Raw genomic sequence first — 15,530 nt, 5'->3', positions numbered from 1 at the left:
AATAATAAGGGACTGAGGTCACTATATGTTGCTTCATAATTATATACCATGTACCACAAGCAAGCTGCTGACATCTTTGCTGCTAAAAGACAACAATAACAACACAGCTTGCCCACGTACTGAAGATCTTTCATGTTTTAAATACGAATGGCTGTTTCAACTCCATGCTGAGAGATGCTGCTGCAACTACCAGCACCACCATCCTCTGGTACCACACTGAAGGGAGCACAGCCAGATGCAGTTAGTATCCTCTCTGCCCTGGGACAGGGATGACAGCAGGTTTTTGAACCTGCATGGTTACACTCCAAAAGCTTCCAGAGACACAGGTGAGAACCACCAGTACACTACAACAAAGTCACATTGAAACTCAGACGAGGAACTGCTCTTATTAGACCCATTACTTAAAGCTGTCCAGCCACACCGTGGAAGGTGCAACGTTCTTTGCTGCTACAGCTAATCCCCCTGTACAAAGAGAGGGACAACTTTATTGCAGAAATTCCACACAGCTGACATTACTGTTGTAAACTAAGTGTAACAGGTAAAAAAGGGGAAATCACCTTCCCTGACTAACCCGGTTTAAAAAAAAAACCACACACAGGCTGGACCAAGGTCTGGGATTTGAAATATGATAGCTGGGGAAGGTGGAAAACAATGTGGAGAGAGATTATAAGGATCGATTCTCCCTCTGGTGAGCTTTATAGCTCATCTTTCTGAAGGCCAAAACACTTCAGAGTCTGCAAGATAATACTCTTTGACAAGGCAGGAAAACAAAGCTACTAAAGCAAGAGGCCCTGGCCATTCAGTACGCCAAACACTGCTCACCACGTTCACATGATTTATTTGTTTTTAAAGAAACACAATCTTGGCTGTTTGGATAGCAATATGCTATTAGGCTAAATAAAAATATCATCTATAAATGAATCTGCGTGTTTCAAAGATGCTGACATTGCCCTAACTTTTTACCTGGAACAAGCAGTTTTCAGGATTTAAAGAAAGTAATTTTGGGAGTTTTCAACACTGAGAAATTTGTGCATTGTAATCTTAAGGTATGAAAGAGAGTCAGAAGCCTAGACTAAACAGCAGAATACCTTAAACACAAGAGTATTGTTCAAAAAAAGGTAGACTGTAGGAGCACAGGAATGCCAAGGCCACCCACAGCTACAATCCACCCGGTAACTTGTCTGTTTCTTCAGCAGAGAAGAAACAGAGGAGGGCAGGACACAGCCCAGCTCACCAGCTCTCAGCCCATTTACAGGGGTCACCTGCAGCAGCAAAACATTGAGCAACAAAACATTGAGCAACACAGCCCGGAGCATGGAGACGACAGGATCAGCACAGGAAAACTCCACAGCTTTGAACACAGCAGCAGCTGTTGTTTCTTCAGGAAGATATACAAGGGATAATAAGGAACTAATTTTTTTACAGACACTTAATGTGTAACTTCACAATCAATACTGAGATACTGATCATCCAACATGCCCCAGGCAATGAACTGCACCCTGCCTGTACTTGGAGGTTGCACAAATTCACAACGAAAGAAATTAATTATCTACTTTACTTGTAGAAGAAACAATGCATTCAACAATTAATACAAATTAAAATATAGATATATTTAATATATTAATTTAAAATACTTATTAAATTAAAATACATGTACTGAAATAAGATCTTTAAGGTAGTTCATTCTATTATTCTTTAGATTTTGGCATTACCATTCATGATCCACTGGAAGAATCTCTATATACTGGAGCTTTCTAGAAAGTTATTTTAGATTGTCTTTCAATGCAACTACCCATTAAGATCACCTGCAAAGAATAAGAAAAACAAAAACCATAGAGCCATTGAGTTCAACTAATTTCCAATTAATTAACTCTTTCCATATTAGTTATAGATTGATGAATTGGAAGGCCTGAAGGGCTGGGTTAACTTTCTCCCTGTGTTTCCAGATTTAAATGTCCACTTTCAGCCCTCTAATACAACCACAATTATGTTCAGGAGTCAAAGGTTCATGAACAGCATTTAGCTGTGAAACACCCCTTCTCCCTCAGCTATACCTGCTTCCTAATGCAAAATACCTGGAAGCAGCAGTTGACCACGTCTCATGACTTGGTTCAAGACATGGACTCTCCTGGGAGTAAAAACTCGTGAGAATTTAAGGCAGAAGAGTGTTAATTCTGATAAAAATAATCCAATTTATTCTGTTAAAAATACTAGTTAGTATAAAACAGAAAATATATAAGCAGTTTAAAGTACTTCCTCCATTAAGGATGCCTCCGGTCTCTAACAGCAGAGAAGTTGCCACTGTTTAAAGTCAAGAGTGGAAATTTCAACAATCTGGTGGTTTGCAGCCAAGCTTTAGGGATCAGTGTAGCAGCATAACTGAGCTGGAAAACTAGGCAGCCAGACATGATGAGTGGGAGAGACTGGAATAGAAATACTGTATTTTTCACTTTTGAGAGTGACAAATGACTGAACCTACCTACACTGCAGTTTCTGGAGTTAGCTCCATTAATTGTTCCAAATAAGCAACCTCTTATGATGTTGAGTGATTGTTCTGCAAACTTAGGCTTAAATTTACTTGTTACCAGTTATGTCTAAGAAGTTGGTATCATTACCAGTGTATGAGGTGACATGAAAACCTCTGATCTTCCTTAGCACTTCATATGCAAATAGAAGCCTCATCGGGAACCGTAACTTCTGTTCTGTAGAAAATTTGTAATGTGGGTGGGAAGAGAGAGAGAGAGCAAAGAAAAAGTATTTTTCACATGAAAAAGTGATCTTGAAAATGGAATTCTCCAAACAGATATTAGGACACTTCCTCAGAACACTGAATTATTGTTTACTTAATTTTGACCTACTACATCAAAATATTGTAACAAATAAAAATGCAGCTAGCCAGCTATCGTATTTTTTTAATTGTTTTGTCTTTGCTTATATAAATCTGGGAAGACATGGTAGTTCTTGTTTGTTATTTCAACAGCAAAAATACTGTAATGCTCCTTCAACATTCAAGACCCCAGTAATTTGCATTTATTAGAGAAAGCAACCAACAAAAGAGTCAGCTCAGCTCTGTCTGCCCTCTCCTTGAAGGGACATGCAATACTACAAAGTTAAGTACTTTATTCCTTCAGTGTGAGAACCTTTTGAGACTGTCTCAAGTCAAACTCACAACTAGCCTTCAGAAAAATTATTATGCAGACTGTTATGTGAATGGTCTCCCATATTCTCATTTCCTTTTCTCTATGGCTATGATGAGAATCTGGTATAGAAAAGCACAATAATGAAATGCCCTACTCCACAAAGCACAAGCTTTTTACCCTTAATTACACTGCAGCAAAACACATTCTAATTAAAACATATCTTGCAGTGTGCTTTTCAACAGTAATATAGTGTTACAGGCAGAAGAGGAGAGCTCAGTTATCTGCTGGAGTCCTCGTCCAACATCTGTTACAGCTCCCTCCACACAGCTACCAAAGGGGACTCAGGGAAAGGAACAGGAGAGAGACAATTCATGGGGTACACTAGTAGTTGCAACACCTAAGAATGAATTTTGGGGCCTCTTTTTCCCAGTGTCACTAGATAAGCCAACATCCCCAGTGCCCATCGCTCTCCTCACGTGCTGATCTCTCCCAGTCTGTGAGGCAGAGGGCAGGACAAGTCACCTCCCTGGCTGCTGCCTGCTTTAAGAGAAAGAGAAGGCAAGAGAAAAATGAAGTCAGGTACGTGTTTGCCACTGTTCAGTGAAGACATGTTCCATAAATAGCTCTGTATATTTTCCATATTGACTTACATGTTTTTCTATTCCTAATAAACACACTCAGAAGTTCTCTGCATATGAATGACGTCAGCTCCAGTCTGATTCTCCAAGGGAAACAAACCAAGATTAATTAATTATGGACTAGCAATCTGCAATTTCAGAATAATCTACAAACATTTAAGAATTTTTTAAAACCAAGGGAAAGAAGGAAAAAAGCAGGTGCTGCCACAGTCTACTGAGTTTGCAGATCATGCACAACCAAGCTAACCAAAAATGAATCACTGTTTAGATCAAGTTTACAAGAAGTACACATAAGGTATTTCCCTTTTTAAAATGAGTCACTAGGGCCATTTTGGAGATACCTGCTGTTAAATTTCTGGGCTGATTTTGTAAGCAATCTGACATGATCAGGAAAGTAAAACATAAGGAGCCCTAACAACTGCCTACAGTCATCTCACAAGTGCCCATTTGAGCTACAGAAACATCTCTCTTATTAACTTTTTATTTGTCTTTGCTTACATTGAATGGATTGTCATTGTTTTTTCACTGGTCCCAGAACTGATTTTGATGATCACACAACAACAGTCTCAATGCAAACAGCAGCTTCAGAGCACATTGCTCAGATTTAGCAATTGCTCAAAGTTCTGGAAGCCCAACCTAAATTAAACAAACAAAAGCCCTGCAAGAGACACATGACTCATTCTGCCATAAAACCCCTATACCAATACACCAGTTTCAGCCAGGGAAGATACTTCTGACACCTGGAAGTACTCAAGACATATAGTCTTTTTCCTAGGACGAAAAAACAAAAAGGAAGACAGATTTTTTTTTAATTTTCCTGAGAGAAAGCTTTCCTGTCTCAAACGGGCCATGCTGTGAATACTTTCTCCCAGCTGTTCCACAAGGCACTGTAGCAACTGCACTGCAACATTTTTATTTCAATCCTTTCAATGCAGCTAATTCAAAATCAGAAATATTTTTAACCCCTTCTTCAGTACGAATAATCTTTAGAAAAAATAACCAGCAGGTTCTCTTCCAGCAAGGCAGTAGTTTCAACACGAGTATGTATATTCCAGTGACCTTGAAGAAGCAAGAGCAATACAGGATTCATATGGCTTTTCCTCAAAACTCACTTGCCCTACAGCACTGTTAAAACCCAATGAAAGAGCCCAAGCACAATCAAAATTTTGGTTTCACGTGCCTGTTGTTCTTTGTGCCTTTATCATCCCTGCTGATCTTTCATTTCCTGCCCCTGCTCAGATTCCAAGAACACCTAGCACTAGATTGAATCAGCCAAACATTACCACTGACCAAAATGACAGCTATGATAAGAAGTGCATTGTGGCCACCAAGAACCACTTTTACGAAGGTCCAGCAGGTCAAATCCACCACTGCAGAGGGATTTTGCCAGAGTCCTTCCACCTAACCTCCCGCTGGGCAGGTGTGGATCCCCCTGCTGCCTTCTGCTCCCTCACTATTCCTTTGTGCTCTCATGCACTCCCTGCCCAAACTCTCCCTCCCCACATGCACATCCCACTCCACCAGGCAAGTGCACGTAGGGGAGAGAACCCATTGTGCAGCCCCTGCAAGTCATGGACTTGTTACAGGGGAAAAGGTCCCTCTTCTTGAATTGTATCTCACTGGGGTTATCTGACTCTCCACCACGCACCTCTGGATGCAGAGCTCTAGGGAAGCACCAGGATTTGGATCCATATTAGTTCTACAATCCATAAAAATAGATGCTGAAAACACTGACATTTAAAGCAGGCTGAAATTAAACCTTGCCTTCCTCTATCCAAAAGTATGATTTCAGTAACAGTGACTCCTCAGCGCAAAGAAGAAACATCAGAGGTGCTGAGGAGATGAGAAGGATGAACACCAGCTGACAGCATCTGCCTGTTCAATTGCACCACTCCTTTTCTTCCACTCTCTGAAAACTTAACTGCACTATTCTATGTAATGGTAGTGAAACTTTGCTCTCTTGAAGAGCACTTCCCACAGCTAGCAATTTCTCCTACCCAAACACCATCACCCCAAAGGCAGAACTCTGCTTGGCAATGCAGACAGTTAGTCATTGTTTGGAGGGACAGGAAAATGACAGGGATCAAATCTAAGACAACAGAGGACAGTAACTGTCCATGTCTGGCTTAGTCACACCTAGATTTGCTCTAAATTACACTGGGGCTATCTGTTGCTGCACTATTAGAGAGGTTTCTCCTTTTTCTCCTGCCACAATTCCAGAAATTATTCTAAAATAGCATATCATAAATCGATCTTTTTAGAAACACCATCATATTTCCTTTCCCTTTTTCTTTAGAGGTCTGCAGTTAGACTAGCCCAAACACTTACGAACCCGTATGTTTTGCAGGCAGCTGTAAACACATACCTTTCCAAAAGGAAAACACATATTTCTTCTGATTGCTTACAAAAAAAAAAAAAGGTAGGAACAGAACAACTGACAGACTAGATCAAATCAAACGCCTTTCTCTGTTAGCAGCTGGCATTAGGATGTAGATATAATGATCTGTATCCCTTAGATAGTTATAAAGTAATTCTAAAATGGAACTTAGTTTATACGCTGCTACGCTCCTGTGGATGCTCAAATTACTTGCAGGGAGCACAGAACACACTTTTTATTCTTGTTAGAAAGTAATTGAAGAAGATAAAGGCACAGGGACTGTAGTAAACAGAGAAGGCTAATACCTTCCCTTTTGATAGTTTCTGATGAGTAATATTTTTTTAATAGGGCAGACACTATGAGAACATCCTAGTGAGCAACCAACTGCAAACATAAAATCACAATTTCGTAGAAACTTCAACAAGTGTTGTCAGAAACCACAGAGCTGTCATTTAATAGTGCCTGACAGCAGAAAAATAACAATTTAAAAAATCAGACAGAAGCAAAGGAAGTAAACATTTCTAAGGAATAAGATCAAAGAGGGAACTACAAAAGCACCAGTTTCAAGAGCTTGCAATCTCCATGCACACTTTGCAGAGCAGTTACAACAAACTGCGTTTAGCAAGATTGTCACAGCAAGACCAACACTTTGCTGGAGAAGATAATTTCATTCAAAGTCCTTATCAGAGATCTACAGAAATATTTTTAAAACCACAAAAACTCATATAGCAGGCAAGTTTAAAACCATCTATTTGTTTTCTTGAAAGAGAGCTCTGTCAAGAGAAGTAGAGTCAAGAGAATTCCTGACAGAAGAGTATCCACAGCAGAGGTACCTAGAAAATCCAACCACCCTGGCATGAAACACAAACATGCTGCCAAGAGTGCTGAGGCCTTGCTAGCCCAAACAGATCAGCAAAGGTCCCATTGAGCATGTATGGTCCTGGAACTTCATGACTTGCATTTAATGAGCTATCACTCCCAAATACTTGTGGACAGAGGTCTCAACATTGCCATTCCCAAAGAGAAACACAAAAATGTTGGCAGATATCAAAAATAAAACATTTTTGCTTTATTTTTTATTTTTCTTTTGGAAATCTATGTTCTCTCACTCTGTTCAAGAAGCTATTTTAATCTAAAACCATCAAATGGCTGTGGCTTTGGTGATACTATCCACTTCCTGTTTCAGCTGCTGGCATCAGTGTTTTAAAAACACAACTTAGCTGAACCAGCAACTCAGTGAAGTCATTTGCAACACCAAACACATCATAGACAGATTTTTACCTTCTTCCTGCAGGAGTAAAAGCACAAAGCATACAGGCAGCAATGACATTTTGAAATCAACAACCAGTACTGGCTGTGGTACACTGAGCCATTACTCTGCCTTTCATTTTTACTCTGTACAAGTAAAACAAGCCCACACATTTACCCCTTTCTACAGAGCAGGCAAAGCAAACAAAAAATGAAGTTTTCCTGTAGAGATTTCTAGTGGTTTTTTCTCAAGCTTATTATCACAGGGAAAACAATGACAACCAGTAAAAGAAGATGAAAGGCTCTGTGTGCCCCGGATGGACCAGAACCTGTGTTCTGATGTGCCTGCTGTGCCTCCCAGGGGTAAGTTAGCAAAACTGCATGTTAGCTGCTCACTTCTTGCCCCAAAGCCTTTGAACTCCAGCCAATTAAGAACTGTTGTATTTCCTCTTCCTCTATTAATTCACTCAGGACATGTATGTGAAAGACTGATGCAATAGACAGGGCAAGAATCTGGATCTCCTACAGGCAAGGTTTACCATGTGTTTTTAGGAGTTTAATGCTAAAGCAAACAAGAATTTGTTGCCATGCAGAACAAGCAGACAGTAGCCAAAACCTGTAGCTCTTTTTCTCCTCAAGCCTCTAGTAACATCAGTATATATACTGGATCTAGTCACCTTATCTTCCAACGCAAGGAGATTGCTATAACGCAGTGACTATAAGGCAGAACCTCTTACCCAGCTCTACTTTTGGGGTGCCTTTAAACGAAGGAACCATCTATGAATCAGACTCCTGCAGAGAGCAGAATCTCTAGTCAGCAGCACTGGCAGAAGTCTCTTATGGTGGCAAGTTTTCTCTAAGCTACCTCCAATACACCCTCTCAGGTTGTTAGTTAACAAAGGTAAAGCCCAATTTTGTCCCTAGACTTGCTCCTAATTGAGTGGAAGCATCTTGTTCAGGGAAAGTATTACTAGAAGAAAACTTTAATATAAGATAAATAAATCCCACAGAATACTCTATGTCAGGTTATCATGTTTATATATTGTACTCCAGAACAAGCCACAGCACTATCCTAGAAAATGGATGGACTGTGGTCACTCTATTTATCTTCACCTCACTCCCAACATGGACTCAAACTCGCACAGGAATTCTATGTGAAGACCACATTCAAATAACTTAGAATTGTGGGTTTTGATATACTCTTCATTAATGCTTTAATACTCAGAGCAGGCAGTAGAATATATTTGCATTCAAAGGACCTGAAAACTGCTTAGTTCTTAATCTTGGAATTTTGACATGGGATCACTGGAAAATTGAAGTTACTCCTTCCCTCTGTTACATAAATGTGTACATGCAAAGAGATTTCCTACTAGGAGAATATTCTGCCACTATATTTTAATATTAAGTATCATAGAATATCAAATTTGTCTTGTTTTGTAAAGCAGTATATTTATGAAGTTTGTGAAGGAAAAAGAAAGTTGGGGGAAGCCATCCAACTTTTCTTGAAAACACCAAAGAAATTAATCCCTAAAACATGGAGGAACAACCTACATTTTTGATACACCAACTAAGCCAGCTAGAAAGCTACTATCGGAAGTTATTAATTGCAAATTGAAAAAAAAACATATAAAATAGAATTCAAAATTACATTTAGTCCTTAAAAATTATGGATCTGTTTCTCCCTTTTATCAGCTTTGATCTGAAGGAAGATGTATAGTATAGGTTGAAGCAGCAGCTGCAAGAACTCCTTGCTCTGAAGAAATCTAAAGTGTCTTCACTTTTACCTTTTTGAACTCATTAGCAAGGCAGCTCCGTGTTATCTATCTCACTAACTAGCACTTCTGAATTTCCAAGTGACCTATTTTCCAGGTGAAGTTTCTCAGTTCATCAGGGGCAACTCAAAGCCTTACTAATACTGCCAACAGAAGAACAGGAAAACCCCCTATCATTACCATCTCACTTGAAGGTAGGACTATTGTGCAGTTATGAATGATATGTTAGGTTTGAATTTTTTTTTCTTTTTTGCTTTGGTAGCGTGGTTTTCTGGAGGAAAAAGAAACTCAATCACTCTGCCTGCCCGTCTACCACAGACAGTTTCCACTAAGATTTAAGATCATTTAATTACACAGCTACCAGTCATTCACAGTCAGAAACAGTTAACAAGTGCTCAAAGATCCTACAGCCTACATGGCCTCTACTAGGACACACGATATTTTAGCGCATTAGGGATGTTACTTTTAAATTAAATATGATTAGGGATGTTACTTTTAAATTAAATATGATTAGGGAGGTTACTCAAAACTGACATTGAACATCTGCTCACTCCTGACAGCACACTTGTCACTCTGCACCACCTAAGCAAGAGGCAGGAGTAATGCTGTTCAGGAGCAAGGCTGAGATCTTCCACTTTCATGTGTTTACCCAGCACCTTCTAACAGCAATTAATTTGTATGTAAAATAGTTTTAACCTGTTTTTCTGTACACACGGACAAAAGTATCCCCAAACAAACAAAAAAATCACTTTCCCTATCAATGTGAAAAGACTGTCATCTTCCATAAAGGTCAGCAGCAGCTTGTCCTGCAGAATGGGCACTGTAGCACTGTAGATATTGCTGTGCAGAGTAAGTGGTCTCTCACAAAACCTGATTAGCTGGCAAGGTAAGTGCACTGTGGGCACCATATTCAAAGACACCCACTTCTTGGAATAATCAAGTTGTAACAAAGGTGTTGTCAGAAGCATGGAAAAAATGTGCAACCTACAATGAGAGACCACTGTTCTGTAGAAAAATGGCTTAATAAATGGCTTTATGTATTTTTCATCTTTACTGCACTTATCAGTCCTTTTTCCTAGAGCCCTTTTGCAAGCTCTTCCCAATGTAATCTGCCCTCAGAAAAGGATAGCACAGACTGTTCAGGAGTCTATTACAGGAGTGTATCTTTCTTATCTCAGCAAAGGTACCAATTTTAACATCCAGAGAAGCGAAAGAACCATGCTGATGTATTCTCTGCCACTTTACAGTGCAGCAATTTTCTTGCTGCTGGCAATGCAAGCAGGTGAGCTGGAAGTCAGACCAAGTGGTAATTCTGGTTTTGTCTCATTGTCTAGACTTGGCAAAGGCATTCACATACTAGTTTTAAGGTAGAGCAGTACCTTCAAGGTGAAACACAGGTGTTTAAGCCTGGCATCAAGCACCCTAAATCTCAGTCACACGTACCTTCAAGCTGAGCACTCCAAACCTGCATGCACATCTTAAAATGTTGGGGTTTTCAGTTTCTAAACTTCAGCTTCACATTGCAATACAGCTTTAAGACTTTCAGCAGACCATGGAGCCAGCCATAACGTGCCGTAACTGAATGGCTGGACATTATGATCTTAGGAGGTATTTTCCAACCTGAATGATTCTGTGATTTTGTGAGGATGAGATTTAACAAAGATCTGTCTCATGGATTTTGGCTTAACACAGAGCCAGGCTGTAGGAATCAAAGCAAAGGATTTCCATATGGACCCTTACAGGAATTTGTTCTATATTCATCACCTACAACACTTATGTTTCCCTAAGGCACACAGAACTCATGGGATGAGGAGACTCAGTTGAAAGTATACAATGGTGCATTGTGTTTTCATATCAGTGAGATGTACGTATATAGCATTTTATACATAGCTAATGGCTAGCTGAGGGGAACTGCAGGATGCAAAACAATGAAAGATCTAGTTATAAATGCCTATCACAAACAAAATGTTGGTCACTTCAGAGGATAAACCAGAGAGCAGAGGAAAAATGGCATACAGATGGACTGGTACCCCTAAGAATGGCTGAGAGTGACGTAACACCTAGCTGCATCTGAATTAATTCTTTCTCTTTTTTTGCCCCACGTTTAAAATGCCATTAATAAAATTTACTGTTTTAGTTAAGGTTGAAACCTCAACAAAAATGAATTAGAAATTAATTTGTTCCAGTAGTGCCCAACTATACCTATATATATGTCTATATATACATGAAGTTAATATAAACAACCACACAAAAAAACCCCAACCCATATCTTTGCAGTAATAAAAACTAAACATAATCAAATACTTGATTTGATCAGCTCAACAACACATGAGGACAGCAAAGAACTCTGGTTGTCAGTTTTTATCTTCCAACATTTTTATTAGAAAAGGAATTGTGAGGAAGTGTCACAATATATTTATACTGTTTATTGTATTTCCAGTAGTCAACTGCAGCCAAGACAACTTAGGGCAAAATCTTATTTAAACTGCATTAACACTCTTTCAGCTTAGGGCTCTCACAAGCAACCAAAGCAAGCACAGAAAGGCAGGGACACTTATTTCCAAAAAACCGTACAAGTTGAAGAGGAAGAACCTTAGGGTTTTTGCCTGGTTTGGGGACATTTTGGTCAGCTATTAAATATAGCTCATCAATCAAAACAGCAGCACAGATCAGCAAACACATCCTAAGATATTAGGCTACAATGGACCAGAGAGGTTGATCCTATCTGATGAGTTGCACATGTACAGCATGGCAATTTCTTTACAAAGCCCAGCCTAAGATGAAATGCCATTTTTCCCCCAGAAAGTATCTTGGCCTTGATTTAAATGATTTTAATAGAGGGATGTTGTGGATTCACCATAAATCAGAGATGACAATTATAAACTAGCATAATCAAAAAAGCCCAAGTGCTGTATTTTTGTTCAATGAGTTGAGCCAGTTAATCTGTGTAGAGTTTAACCTGCTAAGATTAATAACTCTCTAGGCTCAGGAATGTCTCTTGTTTGTAGGTACCTGTATACTACAAGAAGCTGCTTAGACTGAAAACCTTCATGTTTTTGTTGTAAAATAATTCTTTTTCGCTCTGTAAACAATTATTGTAGTTTCTTTGAAGAAAACTCTCAGTTTTCCAGCATTCAGAATTCCAGACTCTAGACTAAAGTTACAATGGCAGAATAATACTCTTAACTCACAGAACACTCTCCATACTCACCTGCCCCAAAATCTTTTGACTACAACTTACAATGGGTTCAAATACAGCCCTCAGTATCCTCATGCCACTTTTCAGGACATACTCTATCATTTACATTCTCTGTTTCCACATGGTGGATCTTATTTTTTACATACTATAATTTTCTTTCTCTTTTTTCCATATTCAAATGACACTACTGGGTCACAGCTTACTGGAAAACCTTGGACTTGTTACTGCACCTCTAAGATGGAAATAATGACACTTAACCTAACTTCTCCTTGCCTTTACATATTATAAGGAAGAAAAGGGAATAAATTTCAGCAAGCACCCAGAGTTTCCTAGCACTGACCTCTCCATTATTCAGCAAAGGAACTGGTAAAACATATTGCTTAGGTAATCTGTACATCTTACCAGTAATTGTATTTTGCCCTAGACGCTCAGGAATACTGAAACACAACCAGCAGGTAAGAGTTCTTATGCAGCCACACCAAACATGTGGCATCGCTGCATTTACAGTTTATTTTGTGCTCTCATTTTACTGCCATCTTATTTATGAATTGAAGACATGTACATTTTAGGAGGTGTTAGAAATTAGTATGTTGGGAGCCCAGTTAGGCCTTACTTGTTCCCACCACCAGTTTGTCAAACTTTAGAATCTGAAATGGATTACGGTACCTTTCACAGTGTCAGGGATACTCCTTTACAAAAAGGAGAAATACAGCTTACAAGTGAATTTTACAAGGACAATTGGCTTCAAGCATGTAATTTAAAGATGAAATGCAACAGACACAACAGCAAAAGGTTTCACACTGTGTAAACATAATGACTGCTCAAGAATCCCTTGCAATCAGAAAGAAAAAAACAACATTTCTTTCTTATGGTCAAGCTAACCTGCCATCTCATACCTCTGCTACATTATGTGTGATTACCTATTTCCTTACAAAATTGCACACCAGTCAGAGCCCAACTGTTGTCAAATAGTGAATAGCTAAATTTCTTTCCTTTCTGTTTTGAAATCCCAAGCTGCCAGGCACAGGCAATTTCCAAGCTAATCAGTAAAATGTCTCCAGCACCATAATTTAACAAACAAAAAAATCTCAGTTTTTTCATAATAATGTCCTACAAGAAAAGCAGTACAATCACCTGTACATGAAAAGAATCAGAAGTAAACCATTTACCCTCTGTAAGGGACTTAGCAATTCTGTTTTTCCCAGGAAGCGCAGGCAAAGTCTAAAGCTAAGTATTATCTCTAGAAGATTAAAGCAACAAATCAAAGAATACTTTATTATTCTTTATAATTATTATTATCCAGACCTTCATGTTAACTGTCAAAGGTAAATGACAGGTCACACGGTTAGACTCATACTCATGTTCTGCCTAGAGCCAAGATAAGCCAATCCAAACCCTGAGCTATGGAAAAATGATATCAGAGGCACTTCAACTAGCTATTTCATACCTATATATATATAGATAGATACATACCTCTATCTATATCTATATCTATATCTATATCTATCTATAAATACATATACATATATTATATACATAGCCTTCCTGTCCATAGCTTAAATTAGAAAAGCCTGAAAAGCAGGCAGATTTTGGTCAGTGAATTCCCCAGTTAATTTCAGAATTTTCTTCTAGTAAGGAACAAAAATATTATTTTGGCTTGATTCAACATGATCTATTTCTGTTTTGCTGCTAAACTGCGCTCGTTATTTTCAGAAAATTAACATTTGCATTGCATCCTCACTATCTGGAATCTATAACTCCTGGAAATGTGGCATCCAGTTTTCCAAAAGTAGCACAGCATTTATTCAGCCCAACTGGGAATACAGACACAGGCTTTAAGACCTCATTCATAGAGCTCCCAACGGGCCTTAGTACCCTAAAGATTGGGTTTTTTCTTTAAAGAAGTCTCTTACACACTTATCAGCACGCTGAACAAATGCATTTTGGGAGAGATCCACCATGTATCCCAGCACTCACCCAAATCCACCTGTCCAAGGTCATCAAAACACTAAGTTGATAAAAGACAAAAAATAATCTCAACGCAGAATTACCTTAGAGCTCCTGAACCTGCTATCAAATTTTAACTCAACCTTGAGAGATGGTAAGGTCTGAAGGTATAGATGCTCTTGCATATTGCATGGAAAAATTTGAAGCTGGGAGGATGAGAGAGATGCGAATTGACATCCCCAGAGAGGGAAAGGCAGTGGATCACCCACTCCCAGAGCAGGCACACAGTCCTTGCATTACCAGCTGGGGACCCACTGACACTTCCCACTCTCAGTGCAACATGGCATGTCCTGTGGGCAAAGGCAAGGATGACTGGGGGGATATTTGTCAATTGCCTGCAGAAAAGCAGCCTTGTTAGGTCCATGAGCCACCTAACTTCAATGGCTTGTCCTATGCAACCTAGAATCACATCATTACAGGCTACCTGAACATAAACATCCAAAAAGGCTGTTAAGGGATCTTTTAGCTCTGCATCAGTTTTGCACACACCTTAAATTTACATAGAACAGAGAGTTCCCACAAGGCAAGACTCACTTTTTCTGGTGTTCCAAAGCAGAAGCTGTTTTGTTCAGCCCAAAACAAAGCAGATACTTCAGTGAGAGCATAGCAGATAGAGAAGGGAAGGGCGTTGCTGTAGCTATAAAATGGCTCAAGCCTTTACATGTTACAGGTCTAAAGGTACAAAATCTAAGTACTTTGTTCCAGCAATGATGTTTGGATTTGCTGTACTGTTTAAGTCTATCAGAGGGAATTCAGCAGTGCAGGTGTGACCAGCATCACAACACCAAGCTATAGCACCACAGACTTGCTACTTTTCTCTCCACAGCTCCTTATGTACCTTAGCCTTGCCTCCTACACCAGTGCCACCATTCCTATAGTGACACCTTCCTCTCACTCTCAATTTGCATTTTAATAACCCAGAGATACCACTTATATTTTGCTATTACCACCTCAATTTTGCAGGTATTCTGTGCAGCCTACATTTTCTCTAACAGTACCTGGGATGTCAACAAAAATAAACTGCCAGTTATGGGGTTAGTTTCTTTGTTTCTAGACTTAACATTCGACACTGAAGAGGAATCCAGGGTGGGCAAGCCCTCCATAATAAGGGTAAGCAACCTTTTTGCTGGAGCTCTGCAGGGCAGGAAG

The 15,530-nt window shown here is 39.3% G+C and overlaps 1 protein-coding gene across 1 annotated transcript in view; it reads right to left on the bottom strand.

Annotated features, from left to right (window-relative positions):
* The window catches only part of MCUB (mitochondrial calcium uniporter dominant negative subunit beta), a 45,456-nt gene that overhangs the window by 8,438 nt on the left and 21,488 nt on the right, over window positions 1-15,530 (bottom strand). The window lies entirely within an intron of this gene.

Source organism: Lichenostomus cassidix, chromosome 4 (assembly GCF_008360975.1).
Source record: "Lichenostomus cassidix isolate B80296 chromosome 4, HeHo_3.0, whole genome shotgun sequence".
NCBI classification, from domain to species: Eukaryota; Metazoa; Chordata; class Aves; order Passeriformes; family Meliphagidae; genus Lichenostomus; species Lichenostomus cassidix.
Note: the sequence above shows the minus strand (reverse complement) of the source record. Positions and strands in the feature narration are given on the sequence as shown.